General features: G+C 38.8%; 1 protein-coding gene and 1 long non-coding RNA gene across 9 annotated transcripts in view; one reads left to right on the forward strand and one right to left on the reverse strand.

Annotated features, from left to right (window-relative positions):
* The window catches only part of LOC132391694 (uncharacterized), a 50,735-nt gene extending 44,555 nt beyond the window's left edge, over positions 1-6,180 (reverse strand). For all 5 annotated transcript variants that reach the window (XR_009511319.1, XR_009511315.1, XR_009511316.1 and 2 more), the window contains exon 1: positions 331-6,180. This is a non-coding gene — a long non-coding RNA (uncharacterized LOC132391694). The remainder of the gene's footprint in view (positions 1-330) is intronic.
* LOC132391693 (general transcription factor II-I repeat domain-containing protein 2-like) overlaps positions 1-23,506 on the forward strand; it is a 226,475-nt gene that overhangs the window by 9,093 nt on the left and 193,876 nt on the right. The window lies entirely within an intron of this gene.

A 23,506-nucleotide genomic window follows, 5' to 3' on the forward strand; every position in this document is an offset into this window, starting at 1 on the left:
ACATTAAATATTTCACATTTAATATGCTAAACATTGAACACTGAAACTCATAAAATTATAAATTTAAAATGAATCATGTGAAATTCATAATAAATTACAGTTTATATTTTTACATTTAATGTTGTTGGGAGCATATAATGAAATCTGAATGAGTAGAAAGAAACAACATAAATTTTAAAAAATATTTAAATATTACTTCTCTCCAAAACATTGATCAGGCCCCATTTTGTTTAGACTGCTCAGATGAGGAACACAATTTTAGGAATCCTTTTATTTTTATAAGAATGAATAAATTATGCAAACTCAGTATAAAACACTGGTTCATCCTACCTGGAATGTGATGTCCATTTGTGGGTTGCAGGACAGATGAAGCAGCTTTTGCGATGTTGTTGGAAAGTATTACTAAAAAACTTACAGGGATGGGGAACTTCAGTTATGTGAATAGGTGTAGAACTTGGGTTAGTGCAACAAAGAAGGTTGTGAGAGGGTGTAATGGACCATAAAATTATAAGACATAAGAACCATTCAGCCCATGGAGTTGCTCTGAAATTTCACCATGACTTATTTATTACTTGTCCTAACCCCATCCTCCTACCTTCAGAATCAGATTTAATATCACAGGCATACATAATAAAATTTGTTATTTTGTGACAGGATTACATTACAATACATATTATTGATTCTAAATTGAAGAAAGGCCAATTTCGAAGGCATGAGAAAGGATCTGGCAAGAGTGGTTTGGAACAGGGTGTTTTTTGGCAAAGGTGTAGTTGGTATACAGGAGGCTTTCAAAAATGAAATTTTGAGAGTACAAAGCTTGTATATGCCTGTCAGAGTAAAAGTTAAAGATAACAGGTTTAGGGAGCATTGGTTTTCAAGAGATATTGAGATTCTGGTTTAGAAAAAAAAGGAGGGGCACAGCAGGTAGGAACAAAAGAGTACTAATGGAGTATAAGAAATGCAAAAGAACACTCAAGAAATCAGGAGGGCTAAAAGAAGGCATGAGGTTGCCCTAGCAGGCAAGATGAAGGAAAATCCTAATTGTTTCTACAGATATATTTAGGGCAAAAAAATTGCAAGGGACAAAATCGGTCCTCTGAAAGATGAGAGTGGTAATCTATTCATGAACCCATAAGAGATGGGGGAATATCTTAAGAGGATTTTTTGCATCTCTGCTTACTTGAGAGATGGACACAGAGTGTACGGAAGTGAGGCAAAGTGCAGTGAGGCCATGGACTCTATAGAGATTACTGAGGAGGAAGTGATTGCCATCTTCAGTCAAGTTAGGGTGGGTTAATCTCCAGGGCCTGACAAGCATGGTGCTTACTTGGACCCTGGGTGAGGCAAGTGCAGAAATTGCAGGACTCCAGCAGAGATATTTAAATCATCCTTAGGGGCAGGTGAGGTACCAGAGGATTGGAGGGTAGGTAATGTTAAGAAAGCTCTAAAAATATACCAGGAAATTGTAGGCCAGAGAGCCTGACATCAATAGTGGGATAGTTATTGGAAGGTATTCCAAAGGAATGAATATATATGAGTGTTTGGATAGGCAGGGACTGGTTAGGGATAGTGAACATGGCTATGTGCATGCTAAGTTGTGTCTATCCAATCTTATAGAGTTTTTGAGGAAGTACATTTATTATCAATGTATAAATTGTACATACTTACACAAGATCACCTTGAACACCGCCGCAAGCACATTGGCGCAATGTCCCACCAGGTACATGCATTAGAGCTGCCTTGTGAGGGTCCACCCTCTTGAAAGATGTTCTGACTTCGGCCTCCGAGAGAGAAATCACAGGGTTACCAGATGCTGCAGAGGTTGGCACAGGTGTCATTTTATTCTCCCTTTCAAAGCATACATAAAAGATGTTGAGCTCATCTGGGAGTGAAGCATCACAGCCATGCATGATGTTAGGTTTTGCCTTGTAGGAAGTAATGGCTTGCAAACCCTTCCTGAGCTGATAACACTCTGCGGGGTAGCCGACATGGGGGCATCCTTATCACATGCCCCAGCCACTGCAGCTGATGTTGGGTAATCACGACCTCAATAATCACAGTGTGGATTTAGGAAGAACAGGAGCACAATCAACATGATCTTCACAGCCTGGAAGCTTCAGTAAAATTGCCGGGAGCAACATCAGGACCTGTTTATGGCCTTTGTTGACTTCTTCAAAGCATTTGACAATGTGCAAAGAGAGCTCCTATGGGATGTTCTCCTCAGGTTTGGCTGTCCCAATAAATTTGTTAGCATCCTCCGCCAGTTTTAGAATGGGATGACTGCTCAGGTGACCATAGGAGGTCAAGAGTCCGAGCCCTCCCTTGTACGCACAAGAGTGAGACAGGGGTGTGTGCTAGCACCAGTCCTCTTTAACATCTTCCACTTGTGTGTTACCAAGCTTCTCCACAACAAGATTGAGAACACATCAAAGTGGTTTAAACCAACACCTCTGTTCATACAAGGCTGCTTCCTGTCCCCACCTGAGATTCTCTGACCTAAATCTGTTATGCTGATTCCTGCATACCAACCTTTGTCAAATCATTTCAAAAGGAGATAAAGACCTGACCAGAAGCAGCAACTTCAGTATTACAGTTCTGTTTTGAAAACTCAGAATGAAACGTGATCGGGGCGGTGGCTACCTATGAAAATCACATTACCATCAATGAATATGCAAGATCTGTTGTTGGCTACATAGAGAAGTGCATTGAGGGCATAACTGTTTTTAAACACATCCACGTGAGGGAAAATCAGAAGCCATGGCTGACAGCAGAGATCGAGATCCTGCTGAGAGATTGACATGCTGCCTTCAGATTGGCCGTTAGGACAGCTCTCAGGTCAGCAAGAGCTGCACTTTTCTGTACCATCAAGAAGGCAAAATGGGGTTTCAAACGAGTTTTTTCATGTTGTGCAGGGTGCTGGAGAGCACTGGGCTCCAAGATTTTTAGAGCACCTGAACTGGTTAATCATCATTTAACAATTGTCATTAATCATTTAGAGTTCCTTGAGTTTTCCTTGAGCAATGTGCTCTTTATAATGTGGTCTCTTGGTGAGCTTGTTAAGTTTATTTTGATAAGCTCAAAGATTCCATATTACTTGTATTATTTAAGTGGATGCCCAATTACTGCTAACCACAGGGCCCTAGTTTTGAGAATGGTACTTCTCATGGTATTGTTCGTCTGAGCCTCTGATATTTCTTTGGAATTATTATGAATAAACGCACATCACCATCTCTAAATCAGAGTCTATTTTCCCTCTGCATTAGGGTTCTGGTATTAGCAGTGCACATCGTGACAGGGATTACTCACAGAAAATATATACAGTGAAACCCCGTTATAACGTGATCGTTTGGGTCCATAAGATGTCATCGTGAAAAAAGCAGGATCGCGCTATATCAGTGTCCAACAAAATCAGCATTCAAACTGACCCAATGTTGACTTAACATCCTAAAACACCCCTATTTTACCTATTTTTTGCATGTTTACTTTGTTGTTACTGTAAAAATTAAAACACAAATTAATTTTTAGTAAAGCTTTTTAATATGCAAAACAACAAATAAAAACATTCAAGAACATTAGCAATTATCATTTACAGTTTATTTCTTTAAAAAGTGATTGAGTGCTCCTTGCTTGAATGTAGCATGTCGCTGGCTGCGAGAGAAATCTAGAATGCTTCTGAATTGCAGGTTTTTTATGTGGTCCACCTCCTGGGTCTCCAGCCAACAGGATCTTTATGTTGTTTGAACCCCTCACGTCGGTGGGCGTCATCTTTGCTAGCCAGTGTATGGTCTGTGACCATCTTGTTGCTGAGGCATGTTTCATCACAGTTGTACACTTGTTCTTCCATGTAGCCACCTTCTTCTAAGAGAGTTTTTCATTCAGCCGGGTATTCGCTGGCGGCAGCACTGTTGGCTGAGCGAATTTCTCCTGACACTAACAGTTGAGAAATCCTGTGACAGCGTTTAAACCGGTCTAGCCATCCATCACTAGCTTTGAACTGTGAAGTTTCTCCATTGATCTGCTTGTCAAACTTCTTGGCTTGAGCTTTGAGAATAGGACCGGAAATTGGAAGGCCTTTTGAGCGAGCTTGAATGAACCACTCGTACAGGGTGTCATCGAGGCTGACATTTTGGGCTGTCTTCAGGCATTTGGCTATTAGTCCTGCTTTTTCTTCAACTTTGCAAAGCAATGCACGTAACTTTTCTTCGTGAGATTTCCAGCCATGAAGTGTTGATTCTGGTGTCCCGAGGTCTCGTGCAACTTGAATTTGACTTTTAGTCTTGATCGTGTCAAATGCTTGAAGCTTATCTTTCACAGAAAAAGATTTTCTTTTTCCAGCAGTTTGTTCCATTTTGAGCATAAAAAAAGGTCCAATGACTCACAAAATGCTGGTGGGATGCAGCAGGCCATGCAGCATCTGGTCGAGACCCTTCATCAGGACTAATGGAAAAAAAGAGATAGTAAGAGATTTGAAAGTAGGAGGGGGAGGGTGAGACCTGAAATGATAGGAGAAGACAGGAGGGGGAGCGATGAAGCCAAGAGCTGGGGAAGTTGATTGGCAAAAGGGATACAAGGCTGGAGAAGAGGAGTATGGATTGACATGGACATGGAGTCCAATGACTCAACCTGTTATAACCAAATTTGCGTTCAATCGGGGTTTAACTATAGCTAGAGACATGAGGTGTATGCTGCAGGGCATTGAGGCCATAACAGACTACAAATCCACCCTGCGCCTCAATGATAGTGATGTTTCTCTTCTTGACAAGCTGAATGTCCTTTACTCTCAGACTGATGTAGGGAGTGATGTACTGGCAGGGAGACCTCCCCTCTTCCCCCTGAGGAGCAGGCACTCTATTTGGCTGCAGCTGATGTGAGGAAGATAATAGCCAGAGTCCATGTAAAGCTTTGGGCCTGATAATGTACCTTCATGGGTGCAGAGGGACTGTGCAACCCAGTTAATTGAGGTTCTAGCAGACATCTGTAACATTTCTCTGGAACTATCCATAGTCCCCTCAGGCTTCAAGGATCCCTGTGACTAGATCCTGGATATCTTGACAGAAAGACCATAGTCAATTTGCAGTGGTATAAACATCTCTAGTTCCATCACGCTGAGCACCAGTGTTTTCCACCGCTACAAGCTAAACCCACTGCTGCTCGTGCTGCTGATGCATGACTGCATTGCTAGATCCAGTTCATAGCGATCAAGTTTGCTGATGACACAACTTAGTATTGTCACTGATCCCTCCCATGCATCCCACAAGCTCATTGAGCCCCTACCATTAGGCAGGAAATACCGTAGCATTAGGACAAGAATTGCTTGGATGGGAAACCATCTGAGGAAGCTCTTGGAGAATGAGGGGGAATCTCATACAAGCATTTTGAATGTTAAAAGGCCTGAACAGATTAGATATGGCAAGTTATTTTCCATTGTAGGGGAGTCTGGGACTAGAGGGCACGACTTCAGGATTGAAGGGTGTCCATTTAGAACAGAGATGCGGGGACATGACTTAAGTCAGTGGGTGGTAAATCTGTGGAATTTGTTGTCACAAGCAGCTGTGGAAGCCAAGTCATTGAGTGCATTTAAGGCAGAGGTAGATAGGTTCTTGATTAGCCAAAGCATCGGAAGGTATGGAGAGAAAGTAAGGGAGTGGGGACGACTGGATGAATTGGATCAGCCATGATTGAATGGTGGAGCAGACTCAATGGGCCGAATGGCCTACTTCTGTTCCTATATCTTATGGTCTTATGAAAACAACTTTTTCCCCCAAGTTGTAAGATGACTGAACTACCTGCCACCACCCATGTTTCATCACGTATGAAGTGCCAGTAGCATCATACATTTTAACTTGTACGTGTCTTATTATTTATTCATTTATTTGAGCTGATATTACTTTATGTGTTATGTGTGAGAGTTATATGTACTGTGTTGTGCACCTTGGTCCATAAGAATATTGTTTCCTTTGACAGTATACATGTGTATTGCTGAATGACAATAAACTGAAATTGAACTAAGAGCCGATACGTTAACAGCTGGACATAGAAAGGTCCCAACAAAATGAACACAATATCTGCAAAAGAGCCAGGCTGACACAAAGTTTCCTCAGTGTTACACTTTTTCTTTCAACTCCTAGATACAAAGAGAGATTCCCATAGGAAAATTAATGTCTGCCCAGAGGCAGCAGATGGGGCTAAAAAGCATCATTAGAGCAAATGGCACAAAACTAGATAAATATTCAAGCAATGAGGAAAGAAGATTTTCAGTGTAAACTTGTTGTAGTGGGGTGTTACTTTTATCCAACTATCCAGATGCATTTGTTTGGACAGATAGGTGAATTTGCTTATTGCTCACCATCTGGAAAACTGAGAGTTTTCTCAGAGACACAAGAGATTCGACAGAAGCAACACACACAAAATGCTGGAGGAACTCAGAAGATCAGGCGGTATATATGGTGGGAAATAAGCAGTAGGTGTTTTGGGCTAAGTTTCTTCATTAAGCCCCTTGGACTTCAGGAAACAGTTTGATTTAGATTGAGTTTAATAGCAGCATTTAGGCTTTTGTGCTGTTGAAGAAACTTTTCAACTTCTCCAGCTAAGTTTATGCTCCACTGGACTCCCCTATGAGAATTTGAATTTGGATCTCAAAGTTCAAAGGAAAAGGTATAGCAATGAAGGAATTTGCATGCTACAGAAGCTGTGATAACACTCAGAGTCAAGTACTGGTCTGTCCCTAGTCTCAGCTATTTTAATGAATGGATCTGGAAATAGACATAGCTTATTATTACTACTGTCATTTCTCCCTTTTCCAAGGATGTTGTTGCACACATGATAGAAATTTCACTCCAGGATTGACAAGTGTTGTTACTGCTGAATAACCAGCAGCACACTACTGTATAAAACTGCAATTGATACTAATTTCATCTACCTCTTTTGAATGTTATGACCTTATTTTTGCCAATGGCATTTCACTTGAAATTGGATGTTCTGTCTTCTCCCTTTCTAAACATAACTGTGCCATGTATTGTCAAGGTTAGTTTTCCTGATATCCTTATAAAATCTGTATGATGCACTTAAAGGAACGCCAGAACCATCAGAATCAAAGTGCATTGAAGGCCATAAGATATAGGAGTGAAATTAGGCCTTTCAGCCCATCAAGTCTGCTCTGTCATTCCATCTCAGCTGATTTATTATACCGCTCAAACCCATTCTCCTGCCTTCTCTGTGTAACCATTGATGCTCTACCTAACACAGAAATATAAAACTCCTCTTTAAATATACCCAATGACTTGCACAAATTGACTACACTCTGGCTAAAGTAATTCTTCCTCATCCTGTTCAAAATGGATGCCCCTCTTTCCTGAGGGTATACCACCTGGTGCTAGACTCACCCACAATAGGACACATTCTCTCCATATCCATTTAAAATTTGATGGGCTTCAATGAGATCCCTGCTCATTCTTCATAATTCCAGCAAGTACAGGCTCAGAGATACCTAATACTCCACATAAGTTACCCTTTCATTCCCAGAAACATTCTTCAGAATCTTATGAACCTTTCCAATGCCAACACATCTTTTCTTTGTAAGGATCCCCCCAAATTTGCTCACAATACTCCAAATGCCGTCTGATCAATACTTTTAAAGCCTCAGCATTACATTCTTGCTCTCTTGAAATTAACAATAGCCTTGCAATTTGCCTTCCTTACCACTGTCTCAACCTACTAGGTAACCTTTGGGGAATCCTGCACAAGTGGACCAAGTCCCTTTGCATCCCTGATGTTTAAATTATCTCCCTGTTTAAAAAGTAGTCCGCCCATTTATTCCTTTTAGAAATATGCATGACCATACATGATATTCCATCTGTCACTTTGTTGCCCATTCTCACAATCTGTCTGAGTCATTCAGTAGACTCACTACTACCACCTGCCTCTCCAGTTATCTTCATATTGTCCACAAACTTGGCCACAAAGCCATCAAGTCTGTCAATTGAAGGGTAAATTGATCTTGGATTACAATTTGAAATAAGCATTGATATTTTGTTTTAGACCTCATAATCTCAGGTGTCCTTAGGCATTTACTGCATAACAACTGTAGACACAGTTGTAATGTGGGAAACATGACAGCCCATTTCTCCATAAAAATGATATTGTTATAATGATGACCAGATGATCATATACCCCTAAAATTCTGATCTGCCATGAGAGTTTAGTCACTAGTGCAAATGCATAGTTAGAAAGGTAAGATTATCACTAATAAGAGAACAATTATTCAAGCTGTCTGTCGAATAATCCTATTTATCTCTCCAAATGGCAGAGTCAAACAATCAGAGTACTAGAGCATGAAAACAAACCCTTCAGCCTTTCTAGTCCATGTCATACTGTTGACCCATACCTGGACCACAGAACTCTCATATATGAACTTACTCAGTCTTTTCTTAACTCTTGAAATCAAACCATGCTCAGACCATCCTTCAAGTGATGGAAGTTCCTCCTTATGTTTCCCTTAAATATTTCAACTATCCCTCTTAACTTTTGACCTATCGTTCTAGTTCCAAACAACTTCAGTGGCTGTCTGCATATAGTCTATATATACCCCTTATAATATAGTATACTCCCATCAAATCTCTCCTCATTCCCCTACACACCAGGGAATAAAGTCATAACCTATTCAACTTTTCCCAGTAACTCAGGCCCTCAAGCTCCAGCAACATCCTTGTACATTTTTTCTGTATTCATTCAATCTTAAGAATAACTTTCCTGCAGCTGGGTGAGAACTGCACACAATGCTCCAAATTCAGCCTCACGAATATCTTAAACAACTTCAACATTCCACTTACCCCTCCTATGCTCTGTACTTTGATTTATAAAGGCCAATGTGCCAAAAGCTCTTGTTAAGACCCTACCTAGCACTTTCAAGGAATTACATATCTATATTCCCAGATGCCTCTGTTCTACTGTAAATCTCAGTGCCCTACCACTCACTGTGTAAGCTTTACTTTGGTTTGTCCTCACAAACTGCAACAGCACACATTTGTCTGTATTAAATTCCATTTACCAATTTTTAGCCCATTTTTTCAGCTGGACTAGATTCCTGTGCAAACTTTGGTAGTCTTCCTCACTTTCCACTATGCCTCCAATCTCGGTGTCATCCCGCAAGTTTGCTGGTCCAATTTATATTATCGTACAGATTGCTGACCAATCTCTGTGGCACACCACTAGTTGCAGGACTCCAGTCAGAGAGTCAAGCATCTACTTCCAATTTCTGACTTCTCCAATGAAACTAGTGTTGAATCTAATTTACTACTTCATCCTAAATGCCAAGCAACTGAACCTCCTTGACCAGGTGGGACTTGGTCTAAGCCCTTGCTAAAATCTATGGCCTTTGCTTCCCCATACAGGCAATTTTGGCTGATAACAAGCTACAAAGTTATATAAATACTATTGATAACCCATGAGTGAAATGGACTCTTAAAATATGGAAAACTAGCGTAAAATAATATAAACTAGAGGGAGATATTGCAATTTTTAAATAGTGTACAAATGACTCAGATTTCTTACTGAATAAAGTGGATGCTAGATTTAAGGATTGGGCAGCTAAAGGAATAACAGTTCTTAGCAATATAATGAAAGAAGGAACAATGTTCAGTTTTGAAATGCTTAACGAGAAACATTTATTAGAAAAACAAGACATTTATCAGTATCTGCAGATGCGACAGTACGTTAAAAGGAGGGTTAAGAATGTAACCGAGGCAAGTACATGTTTGATAGAGCGATTTAGAAAAGCATTTAATTCAGATAATGGTAGTAGAATCATTTTCAAACGTATATAAGGGTTTGTCAAATCTTAAAACACATATTTTAAAACACACTAAAATACATTAAAACAAAATGGGAGAAGGAAGGAGAGATAATTATATCTGAGGAAGAAAGGACAATAATATGGAGGTATCAATGGAAGTGTACCAGTTCGTAGAAATGGAGGGAGTTTGAATGGAAAAACTTGATGAGATGTTTTATTACACCCTCTCAAAAATCCCATTATGATAGTAACCTCCCTGCTTGCTGGAGAAATTGTGGAAATCAAAATGCAAATCATTTACCATATTTTTCTGGGACTGCCCCGTTATCAAAAACTATTGGAGTGGGATACACAATGCCCTACAAGACATTTTTAAATGTGGAATACCCTTAGAAAGTAAAACCATATAGTTTGGGTATATACTTCAAGAATGGTTGAAAAGAGATAAATATTTAATGAATATACTGCTGGTCACTGGTAAAAAGACTCTTAGAAGGAAATGGTTATCACAGGAGAGCCCAACATTCAATGCACGGATGGAAATTACAATGGACATTTACAAAATGGAGAAGATAACAGCATCTATTAATCATAAGTTGGAACAATTTGATTGATACTGGGAAAAATGGTTTAACTACACAAAACCTCATAGGTCTGATTTTATTCTCACAAATCAATGAATATGTTGTATCAAAAAAAAGATCTCTCCCTACTTGTACATAGTTTACTCCTTTTGCTTGTTCTTTCTTTCCTCTCTTTTCTATAAGTGTATACCTCAGATAAATATTATGTGGAGATTTGTAGCAAATATGAATATATGATAAATACGTACAGCATCTTAAATACATCTTATGGAAATGTTTGTTTGATGATGAACTTCAATAAAAAATAAATTACAAAAAAAACCATGGGCTTTCATTTATCAATTTCATCAGCATCTGAGACCCTCAGGCAGACCAGTGCTTGGGAGTCATCAGCTGACACGTTTTGCAATGTGCAATGTTACTGATTGAATTAGATTTGACCCATTGTTCCATAATGGCGCATCTTACATGATATACTGTATAATTACTCTTATGATATCAATTCAATACCAGATACTCATAGGTATTAGTACTGTCTTTATTTGACATTCACTCTCTAATCAGAGATTACTAACTACCCAACACTATTTCATGATGAATTTAGTATTATCACTTGCAATGTTTTTATTTAAATAAACAAAGTATCATAATACTTAACAGTTGTGGCATACATTATTATGCATTAAACCTCACATCCTCCAATAAAGCCACAGAAATAGTAAACAAAACTATGAATTCTTAATGCATAATCTTTATAGCCTAATATTTTATATGCTAAAATAATTTCAGAAATTATTGATGGCAGAATGAAATGTATGCTATTTTACAGAAATGTGCATAGGTAATACAATGATTATGTACATGTCTTAACTTAATTCCTATGCCACTTTAATATTTTGTGAAAATAATATAAATATATCAAAGTTCTCAGCAAAGATTTGCTCATTGTCTACAATGTGCTCAGGAATAATTTCTAAATGTACCAAAATCATGCTGCTGTCACAGAACCAAAAGGGATTTAAAAAGAACGAATGATGTGACATTGAACAAAATATAGCCTATATGTCACTGTGCATAACTCACGGCAGCAGACAGTGAAATTACTGTTCATAATACAAGCAGCACTGTTTCAGCAGAATTGCTGATTACTTAGAAATCTTAAATCCTAGAACTCAAACGTGTGGAATTCAATAGCTATCCCATAATAATGAAAAGAAAATGAAGAGAGAAAAAGTAATTATTTTATGAATATAAGTTGGAAGACAGCATGAAATATAGCACATCTTAGCTTAATGACACAGGAGGCTATCAATACTTGCATAGAGTAAAATGCTCAATTGAAACTATGATAGATTTATTTAAAAAATAGAGCTATTATATTTTTGTTGTCTCTGAAATGATGATGTTTGGCATCTCCAAAAACCTATCAGTACTCAGTGCGCAATATAACAGTGACAAGAATAGAATCAGTGCTTGGTTTGTATATACGAGACCAGACTTTCCAAAATACTGGAGCTAATTGCACATAAATTATGTAACACTGTGAGGTCTGAGCATTCTCACATCTTTACCTACATTCTCACTAGAAGTTTGATCTATGATATTGTAGCCATTAGTGAAGCTTGGTTGTAAGAGCTTGAGTTTGCATGAGCAGTTACTTGTGGAAGAGAAACGTGTCAGATTTAAATTGTGAGCGGGGTCTATCGGAACGTGCTGTAGAGACAGAGATCTCGTAGCTTACTAGGTACTTGGCAAGGGTCAATAAAAATAAGTTATTTTAAGGAGAACTTCCATTGTGGGCATAGCCATTGTTGGAGTGGACCAGGGTTAGAGTGGTAAGCTAAGGATTGGCTCAAAAGGTTTCAGTGAAAAAGGACAGAAGCCATGGTAACTAACTTTCCTTCTCTTCCCTGATGATTACACCTGCAAGAAGTGCAGCTTCTTACAGCCCATAGTAGGGAACTGAAGCTGGAGCTGAATGACCTTTGGCTCATTAAGGACTCAAATGGTTGATTGACAGAAGATATAGGGAGGTACTTACACCTATTGCATGGTGCAAGGATACAAGTAACTGGGTGACATTCAGGAGAGGAAAAGCTGATAAATAACCAATACAGGGTACCCCTGTGGCCACTTCCCTCAATAACAAGTATATTGTTTTGGATATAATTGGGGGAGGGAGGAAGTGACCTAGCAGAGGAAAGTCACAGCATTTAGATCTCTGGCTCTGAATCTGCCTCAGTGACCCAGAAGTGAAGGGAGGTGAAGAACAGCACAGTACTGATAAAGCATATATTGTTTAGGGAAACAGACAGGATGTTCTGTGGATGTGAATGATATTCCTGGAATACAATGGTGGAAATCCAGAATAACACTGAAAAAAATGCTGGAGTAACTCAACAGGTCAGGCAGCACTTATGGAAAGGATGGACTTAAACTTCAACTGTGAATTCCTTTCAACAGATGCCGCCTGACCTCCTGAGTTCCTCCAGCATTTGGTGTGTGTGTTATCTTGGATGGTATGTTGCTTCCTAGGTGCTAGGGTCAGGAACATCTCAGATCAAATCCATTTGATTCTTAAGAAGGAAAGGGCACAGACAGAAGTTATAGTTCATGTTGGTACCAATGGTGTAAGCAGGATGAGGTCCTGAAAAAATGAATTTAGGGAGTTATTAGGTAAGTTAAAGGACAGGACCTCCAGGGTGGTGATTTTGGGATTACTACCACTGCCATTTCCCAGCGGTTAGAAATAGGAAGATAATACAGTTTAAAACATGACTAAGAAGATGGTGCAGCTAAGAGGGCATCAGATTTTTGAATCATTGGACTCTCTCACAGGGAAGTTAAAACCTACAAAAAATGGTATGATTTACACCTGAAGTGAAGGGGAGCCAATATTCTTGTGTGAAAGTTAGCTAGTGTAGGTCTGCGGGCTTAAACTAGATTTTCAGGCAGAGCATGAATCAGCATGTGGAATTATGATTTTATAGTCATGGTCAAGACTTGGTTTCAGGAGGGACAGAACTGGCAACTTAATATTCTGGAATTCCATTGTTTTAGATATGATAGAGGAGGTGGTATTAAAAAGAGAGGGGTGGCATTATTCAAATATTAAAAGAAGAAAATGTTAAAGCAGTGCTCGTACAGGGCAAACTGGTGATCTACTGAGATTATAAGATGGAAATGAGGAATAAGACCATAATATATAGGAGCTGAATTAGGCCATTAAGAAAAATATAAGAAAGGGTGGACAACATTAATGGAATTATATTATACATCCCTCAATAGTGAGCAGGATTTGAAGGAGCAAATTGTAACAGAAATGGCAGACAGTTGCAAGACAAATAATGTTGGTATTGTATATGATTTTAATTTTCCACATATTGATTGGGGCTCCCATATTACAAAAGGACTGGATGGGATATAGTTTGTCAAATATTTTCAGGAAAGTTTCCTTATTCACTAGACAGAATGTGATACTGGATCGCCTACTAGTGAACGAGACAAGGCAGGTGACAGAAGTGTGTGTCAGAAACAATTTGGATCTAGTGATCATAATTTCAATAGTTTTAGGATAGTTGCAGAGAAGGCTAGGAGGGGTCCTTGGGTTGAGATCACAGAAGACACTAAATATATGGAGTGGCTTCCAGAAGTTTGCATCTCTTGTATCAATGTTACCTCTGGAATTTTTTGTGGGTCACAGGTCCTGAAGACCATTCCCAACCTTACAGGAAGTCAAACTTTCTGTGTCTTAAAGAGTATGTAATTGGTTAGAGGCCATTGCTAGTGATCCAAAATACATAAAATCAAATGAAATTGAGGCACCATCTCCACCAATCTTACAAAATGGGATCATCCTTACAAGTTTTAAAAGTTCATTTGATTCCCCCTACTAGCTAATGTGCAGATGGACGTCCATCCATGGCTCTCCTAACCTGACAACCCACCATCCCCCAAACAGTCACCCTTTTGGCCACTCTGTGTAACTCTGAATGACATCACTGTCTGGTATGGGGGAGCTACTGCACAGGACCTAAAGAAGCTGCAGAGGGCCACAATTTTAGTTGTCCCCATCTTGGGTATTAGCATACAAAGTCCCCAGGACATCTTCAAAGACCAGTGTCTCAGAAAAGCAGCATCCATTATTAAGGACCCCCAGCACCCAGGGCATGCCATTTTCACAGTGTCGCCATCAGGTAGGAGGTGCAGAAGCCTGAAGGCACACACAGTGATTCAGGAACAGTCTGTTCGCCTCTGCCATCCAATTCCTAAATGGACATTGAACCCGTGAAGACTACCTCACTTCTTATATATATTATTTATGTTTTTGCACAATTTTTAATCTATTCAATATACATATACTGAAATCTATTTATTTATTCATTCATTCATTCATTTGTTTATTTATTTATTATTTTATATTTTTTCCCTCTTCTTCTATATTATGGATTGCATTGAAGTGCTGTCACTAAGTTAACAAATTTCACAACATATGCCGGTGATAATAAACCTGATACTGATTCATCACTCTCCAGCTTAATCTCAACTGGTGGCTTCAAGTTTTTACTCAGGAAGCCTCATTTTCAAGTGATTGTTAAAATCTCTCCCCATCCCTCTGCCCCTCAAAACCATGTTCCTTTTCTTTCCTGTTGACTAATACATGACTGTTGTCCATGACCAATATGATTTCCTTCATATATTCCACACTGATAGAACAATGATTATCAAAAAGCCTGATTTAGTCTAAAGCATTGAAAGTAGCCTTGAGCTCCTGAACTTGGAACTTCCTAACATCAGGAACATGAACAAAACATCCTTCAGTCACTTTAGTGAAGCTATTTCAAACTACACTCCAAGTGCCAAAACGAATTAACAGAACAAATAATAAATAAAGAAAGAGATCGATTCAAAACTCTGGAGCTTCCTCTTCGCAGGAAATTCAGTGATTTTGAAATCATGCCTTGTAATATTGCCAACAGGTTCATTAAACACAAAATATCCAAGAGAATATTTTGTGTAGTCTCTACTTAACCCCAGGTTCTCAATCTAACTTGCATTGAAAATTGTTTATCCATTTCTATTAATATTTTACTAGTAATATGTCATGGATGTTATTTAAATAATCCAGAAAGGTCCAATCCTCTTTAATTAATAATACAATTTTGTCCTTACATAGAGTACTCTATTTTAAAAACTAGCTTTATTTGTCATATGTACATCGAATCATGAAATCATACCATGAAATGTGTCATTTGTGACAACAGCAGACACAATTCAAGGATGTGCTGAGGGTAACCAGCAAATGTTACCCATTATATCACCCATGTTGAGGCACACAGGTTTTTGAAATGGCTGTTCTGCATGCTGTTCAGGGATTATCATAATAAGTGTTCTAAAATTTCTCTGTACATCAGTCTTCACAGTGATTGTTAAACCTTGTTAAACCTTGATCTGACAATTTTTGTAAATTTCCTTTTATCATCCTTGTCAGAAATAGAAACCTAATTTGAATCAAATTTGCCAAATCTCTTCAAGCATGTTCTGTAATCTTGAAAATGTATTTGGTATATGGTATAGAATTATGCAGGAGACAATGTCAAGGACTGCTTTGTAACGCCTACTGAGAGACTAAATCTTTGGAGTCGAGCCCCAGAGCTTGTATTTCTCATCAAGGGCAAGATATTTGGGATTTTTCACTTGGAAAAACTGCAAAAGTTCATATTCTTCATCATAATTCACAGTCAGTGAAATTGTGGGAACATGCAATATTGAAACTTACACTTAGAAAATCCAATATTGCCAGTGATAATGAAAAACTGCCAGTTAATCACAGCACACCTGTCATAATGATACTTTAATAATTTCAAGCTGCTAACAAGTTACTTAACTGGCATATATTTCAAATTGCTTTCTGTGTAGCTGTGGTGTGAACTTTCTTTGGAGGTATCTGCTCATGTGCTTGAAAATCGACACTTCTTTAATTACATTGAAGAATGGTAGGATGAAAAATCTGTGGTTGACTAGAAGTAGAACATTTTGTCAAGAGAAAGAAGGAAGTATACTTAAGTTTAGAAAACAAAATCAGACAGAGCTCCAGAGAGTTGTAAGGTAACTAAGAAAGTGATAAAAAGGGACTGTGAGTTAGAAGGGGACATGAGAAAGATTTGAAATGTAAGATTAAGGACAACCCCAAGGCATTCAATCTGTACATAGGGTGTTGACGATTACTTTTGTGTTCTCTCCAGCCAGAAGAGTAGAACCAAATGTTGTTCTGTTGTTCAAGAAAGATAATAAGGATAATCCTGAGAATTATAAACCAGTAAAACTTAAATCAGCAGTTGGCAAACTAGGGGAGAGGATTTTTAGTGAAGTATTGATCAGCATTTGGAGAAGCATAGTCTTCCTAGGGAAAGTCAGCATTGTTTTGTGAGGGAGAGATGTGTCTCATGAGCCTGATTGAGTTCCTTAAGTAGGTAACAACACAAACTGATGAGGGTTGAGTAGTGGTTGTGGTGTGTATGGATTTTAATAATGTGCTTCTCAAGGTTCCCCATGGTAGGCTCAGTCCATAAGTCAAGAGGCATAGGATCCAGGAAAACCTCCCTGCATGGATTTGGACGTGGCTGGCTCACAGAAGGCAGAGAGTGGTGGCAGATGAAGCATACTGTCTCTGGAGACTGGTGATCAGTAGTGTTCCATGGGGATCTATCATGTGACTGTTGCACTTCATAAATATTATAAATGATTTGGATAAGGAAGTGGAAGGGTGGGTTAGTAAGTTAGCATAGCACAAAGGTTGGTGGTGTAGTGGAAGGTGTAGAAGGTTGTCTTAGGTTGTCAATGGGACATAGACAGGATGAACAGTATGGAGGAACAGAGATATCTTAGAGTCCAAATGAATAGATTCCACAAGGTTGCCACACTGGTTGATAGGGTGGTTGAGAAAGTGTATGGTGAGTTAATGATAGGTACACACATGCTCCTATTTCTCTCTCTCTCTCTCTCTCTCTCTCTCTCTCTCTCTCTCACTCCTCTTTCCCCCTCCCTCCTCCTCTCTCCCCCTCTTTCCCCCTCCCTCTCTCCCCCCTTTCCCTCTCTCTCTCTTTATCTCCAGCAATAGTAAAAGAACAGAGGACAGAGAATGATCAGGGCTTTATTAATCAGATATTGCATGACTTGCAGGCTATAATTATACTTTAGCATCTACACAACTGTTCAAAGCTGCATAAAATGTGAATAAGTTGAAAGCCTGGGAATTGTTGTGCTACAGGAGGGTTAACTAAAAGTTGCACAAAATGTTTGCCTAATTCATATTTTTACAGCTTCTTTCTGAAGTTGTCTCTCAGATTTGATCTCTCAAGGAGGTCCTAGGCCATTAGGATCCCAGCATGCTGTAAGTAAAAACAACAGGCAGCCATCATGCACAATGCCTGCAGTCGAGAATTACCTGGAGAAGTGACGATGTTGGGTGTGACGGATCTCAGCTTAAGCACAGAAGGGGTGTAGCTTTCAGCCAGATCATACAGTCATCATCCATATAGTTCAGTCACAAGAAGATCAATAAAAGAAAGGCATGCATAAGAATTAACTTCTACAGGAAAGCATTATAGTCACATTGCTGCTGTAGCAATTAAGTGATCCGAACGACAGATCTGGGAACTCAGGATCAATTTCCATGAGGGCAGCTGAGGAATCAGAACACAATAACATATATAAAAAAACAAGTTTCAGCCTTTCGGCTCCTTGAGCCTGCTCAATATTCATGACTGAGATTCTAGCTGAAAGTAGTTTTCCTGCTCTATGCCTCTATTTATGAGTTTGCCTCTCTGATGCTCTGAAATCTCCTAATCTGAGTTTTGAATGCAATCTTTTACTGAGCCTTCTCAACCCTCTGTTTAGGGAATCCTATCCTAAGCTAGAAAGAAGCAAGTTTAATTGCACCAGAGCAGGCTGAAGTTACTTTGAATTTCTGTTGGATTTGGGCTAACCCTCATTTTACAACTTCCAGACATAGAGAAAAAACATATCCCCCTTATGCAGCCTGTCAACCCCTCTGAGAATCTTGAATGCTCCAAAGAAGCATAACCCTCTCAACCTTTCCACAAATATTAGACCTCATAGCAACTAGTCAAACTCTGTGCTCTTTACATGAAATATGACTTTTTAGGTAAGGAAATTAATGTTGTACATAATATTCCAGATAAAGTCTTTTCAAGGTCCCATATAATGGGTGCAGTGTCTGCCATGTGAATTATCTGAGGACAATGGTGAAAGTTAGATACAATATTCTCAAATTAAGCACAGAAGTGAGACAGCTCTGAAACAAATTTGCATCACATGGCACGTACACATTGGAATCAGTAAAATATATATGATTCTAAAAGCCTTTAGAAAAAGGGTGTGATATACTTGTGGTGAACTACATATACTTGTCTGGACATGCTCCCCCCCACCGCTGACTGCTCCTGTGGCTCCTCCCACAGACCCCTGTATAAAGGCGATTGTAGGCACTGCTCCTCCCTCAGTCTCCAGGATGTTGTGTGGTGGTTGCTTGCTGCTTGTGCTTTCTTCCAGCCAATAAAAGCCTACCTTAACTCACATCTCCGAGAGTTATTGATGGTGCATCAATACTATTGAGGGAAACTTGATCAAAGGGACAAGGAAAGGTGCCAACTTTGTAAAACATTGAGAAGAGAAACTTCCTTTCATATAGTGTGCAAATCTTTAGAATTCTCTAAATCAGAGTTGTCAAAACCTGACCATTTGTGATATTTAATGTGGAGATGGATAAGTTTATGAAAGACTGGAGATAAAGGGTTGGGAGGAACTGATAAAGAAGTGGACTTAAGGTCATCGTAGATCAGTCATGGTCATTTGAAGAGTAGAGCCAAATGGTCTACTCTTGTGGTCTGTCATCTTCTGTTTCCTGGTACCTTAAGTGAAGAACTGGGAAAGGACTGTGGGTAGAAAAAGTGCTTAGGAGTACCTCAGGAGTTGAAGCACTTGGGGCTTGATCCTCAGTAATTTGGAGATTTCAGGGCACTAAGACCATTTACAAATTTGTTTAGAATGGCTAAAATTTGTCATTTTTTGTAAATCAGAATTAAATTACTATTTAAATGAATCAACATAAGAAAATTAAACAATAGCTGTAAACCTTCTATTATAGCGAAGGAAATCTGCTATCTCTAGTGACTCCAGCTTTCAACATGATCAGCTGTTCAACATGGTTACTAGAAAGGTCAGGATTTATTCCCTAAACCTAATTACCCTTCAGTGGCTCAACAAGCCACTTAAATCATAGGTAATTATGTTTAGGGAATAAATCCTGACCTTTCTAGTAACACCTATATACTGTGAATTATTCCAAAGGTACTTCCAGGAGACAACTTAATAAAGCTAAGTTTGCAACAACTTGAACATAATTAAAAATTAGTTTGAATTAAGCATCTAAAATTCTGATTGCCTATTTGTTCTAATAGTCAAAAGCAAAGAAAATGCAAATGCTGGAAAGGTAAACAGCCTTTCATCTGAAGCAGTAATCCTATTTCTCCCTCCACGTGTGCCATCAGAACCATTAAATATTTTCATAATTTTTACCTTTCATTATTTATTTTGGCTCTGAATGCTCGAAATTTGAGTTTAACCAGAGCAGAAGGTGGGACTGAGCATGTTTGAGTCATTTTATATCTTTACAGGAATTAAGTAGGACACCGCCAAATGTGATTCATGCTTTTGCATTTAGGTTTTATTTCTGTGTGGGACCCTCAGGGATGATTGAAAACACTTTTTTTTTGTATATTTTGAAGAAAATTAGACCACGTTGTCCTGAATAGTGAGTGTCACCTAACAATTATGCTTTCACACTGCAGCGTTGAATTAGGAACTGTGTAAATGTCATGTTTACCTTTTGTCTTTTGGATAATCAATCACATGGCACTGATCTACCAACATGTCAGAACTCAACTATCCTCCTGATCCCTGGGCTCCTAGTGCCAATATTCCCAGTACCACAAAGTTTCCAATCTCCAATGGGAGAGTTGGGAACTTGGTCTTCCTTATGGCCACGAATCTTGCTTATTCATCTCTCTCCCTCATCTGATATTCAATAGTGTCAAGAAACAGTAAAAGGGTGGACTGTAATGAACACTCAGAAAAGCTGAAACCTTTGAAATGGACATTCATAAATGTTCATTGGACTTTGTTATTAAGGATGAAAGAAACAACCAAGTCGACTTCAAAATCCAGATCAGTCATGAATTCATTGATGAATGAAATAGATATGATAGATTCAATTGTTACTTGAGTATGATAAGGTAACAAAATGACTGATCTGGAGTAAATTTGACTAAAGCATACTAGATCCAAAACACTGCATTATTTCCAAAGATTGTTTGATAATGTCATTTGACAATTTTCACAAATTATGCTCTAACTAGTTATTAATCATATTTGATGAAGGGTTAATAAGATTAGTGGCAGTGGATGAAGCTTTAATATCCTACAGGAGTCACTCTTCATCATTCTTTATAGAAGATGAGCGTAAGTGATTGTTTTAAAATAAAGGAATTAATGGAAATCCCCGGGTATATTAGCATTGCCCTGTGTAATTTAGGGCTGGCATGTACATACCATATTTAATAGAGTGAAAGCTCTACAGCTTTTTTAAAAGGCAGTAAATTTGACAGACACTCTTAATACTACTTCCCATAAGATCAACAATGCTGTTGCAGTCATTGGCTCTTTAGCAAAACTGGTGAACATTGGGTATCACCTAATGCATCCATGACTCCAGGCAAGGAATTTGTTTAGCTTTCCAGATTATCTTACAGTTGGTGTAGAAGAAACTCCAAATCATGCATTGTTTAGTTGAGCACTGAGAATTGAACAAGTATATTATCCGTCATTGCTTTTGATAGAATAGAGATGCTATGTGTGCCTGTGATCATCCTTCAGCTGTCTATGCTCTCACCTCTGAAAGTTGTTTGTCAATTTTTCTTCACCATGAAAAGTGTGCTATCCAAATGCATCACAGCTTGGTATTGCAAATGCCTTGCCTGACACCACAAGAGATTGCAGAGAGTTATGAACACAGCTCAGCACATCACAGATACCAGTTTCCCCTCCTCTCTGTGGACTCTGACTACACTTACTGCTGACTTGGGAAAACAATCAACATAATCAAGGACCCCTCCAACCAGTCATTCTTCCTTCTTCCTGTTTCCATCAGACAGATGGCTGAAAAGCTTGAGAAGATGTGCCTCCGGGCTCAAGGACAGCTTTTACATTGCTGTTATAAGACACTTGAATGGACCTCTTGTAAAATAAAGATGAACTCTTGATCTCTCAATCTACTACATCATCGTCCATGCACTGTATTTATCTACCAGCACGGACTCTTTCTGTCACAGTGACACTATATTTTTGTACTACCTCAAAGTACTTTTGTATAGAATGGGTGGCATGGAAACAAAAGTTTTTCACAGTACATGTGACAAAAATAAAGCAATAACTAACACCAAGTAGCAAAAACTTCATACAAATTTGATCTTTTCCTTCCTTTATAGCAATATTTCAGGCCTACTTTTTGAAACTGCTTCTAGTCAGCATTCCAGTCAATCTTTACATGGTTCAATTTGTCTTATCATGCTTCCATGAAATGCTTTGGGACATTGCACCACATTAAAGGTGCCACATAAACACAGTGTGTTATTGTAAGACTTTGAATGTTTGATCAATAGACACGAGGGGAATAAGAACATTGCCTCTGAAACAACTCATGTGAATGAAACCTCTAGGCCAAAAGAAGCAACAGGAAACAGAAATGAAACTCCAGAGATCTGTTTTAATTCTTGTTCAGCCTCATATTAATATGGATGGACCAATCTCTTCATCAGCCGTATACATACATTCCAACCTTAAATTGAAATAGATTGTCCAAAACTGATCTGATTTAATAAAACAGTCACTTTAGTACTGCAGCATAATTCATTGCTTTGTTAGTGCGTATAACAAAATACTTCAGGTATTCATTTATTTTAAAACAGATACAGGCTGTCCCCGGGCTACGAACGAGTTCCGTTCCTGAGTCCATCTTTTAGTCGGATTTGTACATAAGTCAGAACAAGTACATCTGGTATTATTTAGTGTCAGTTAGTCAAATGTTTGTCTTAATATATAGTATATATTTTACCTTTCTATGCATATAAATCACTTAAGAAACATATGTATTCCAATAATTAAACCACTGCATTGCTTAGTAATAATTGTAGCTTTCATCGGGGCAGGGCCTTTCACATGCTCCATTATTCTCACTTTATCCTTTAAAATTGTTCTGATTGTTGACCGACTGTAGCCTAATGCTTTTCCAATGACCAATGGCATTTCACCTCTTTCCAAACACTTTATTATTTCTACTTTATTTTCAATCACGATTGCTTCCCGTCAATGTAACAGAAACATTGCGGGCGGCGGGTCCCAGCTCCGCCACGTCCTAAGGACCACTGCACTGAATTCCCCAGGTCCTAAAGTCCATCGCCTTGTAACAGGTTAAATGGGACAAGTGGGGGTGGTGCCGGGTTTGGGTATTTGATCCTCCACAATATTCCATCTGGAATTTAAACTGGAGGTGGCAGTGTTTTTTTTTAACAATGTCGAGTTGAGAGCTCGACATCAACCTGGCACAGGAGTGGTCTGTCACTGTATTGAACTCAGGAACCTCCGTTCTCCAGCCCGTTGCTGATCTCACTGCGCCACCAGCTGACCGGAATGGGTGGGAGGGGGTCGGGGTCAGGGTGAATCTTGCTATGAAAAATTTAAGCCAAATACAAAGTTATAAACTCAACACAGTGTCAATGGCAAGGACTTAAAATGACGGATAGCATCGCAATCCAACTTAAAATGGCGCACAGTGTTCTCCTTCGTCAGTTCATAAGTACGAGTTGTCCGTAAGTCGGACATTCGTATCTTGGGGACTACCTGTATTTATTAAGCAAAGAGGTGAAAGTTTACTGCATGCAGATAGGAATTTGAAGATATGGTTAAAATCAGATCAACCATAATCTTACTAAATACAAATACAAATACTTTATTGTCACCAAGCAATTGATACTAGAGCATACAATCATCACAG

This window comes from Hypanus sabinus, chromosome 3, assembly GCF_030144855.1.
Source record: "Hypanus sabinus isolate sHypSab1 chromosome 3, sHypSab1.hap1, whole genome shotgun sequence".
Taxonomy (NCBI): Eukaryota; Metazoa; Chordata; class Chondrichthyes; order Myliobatiformes; family Dasyatidae; genus Hypanus; species Hypanus sabinus.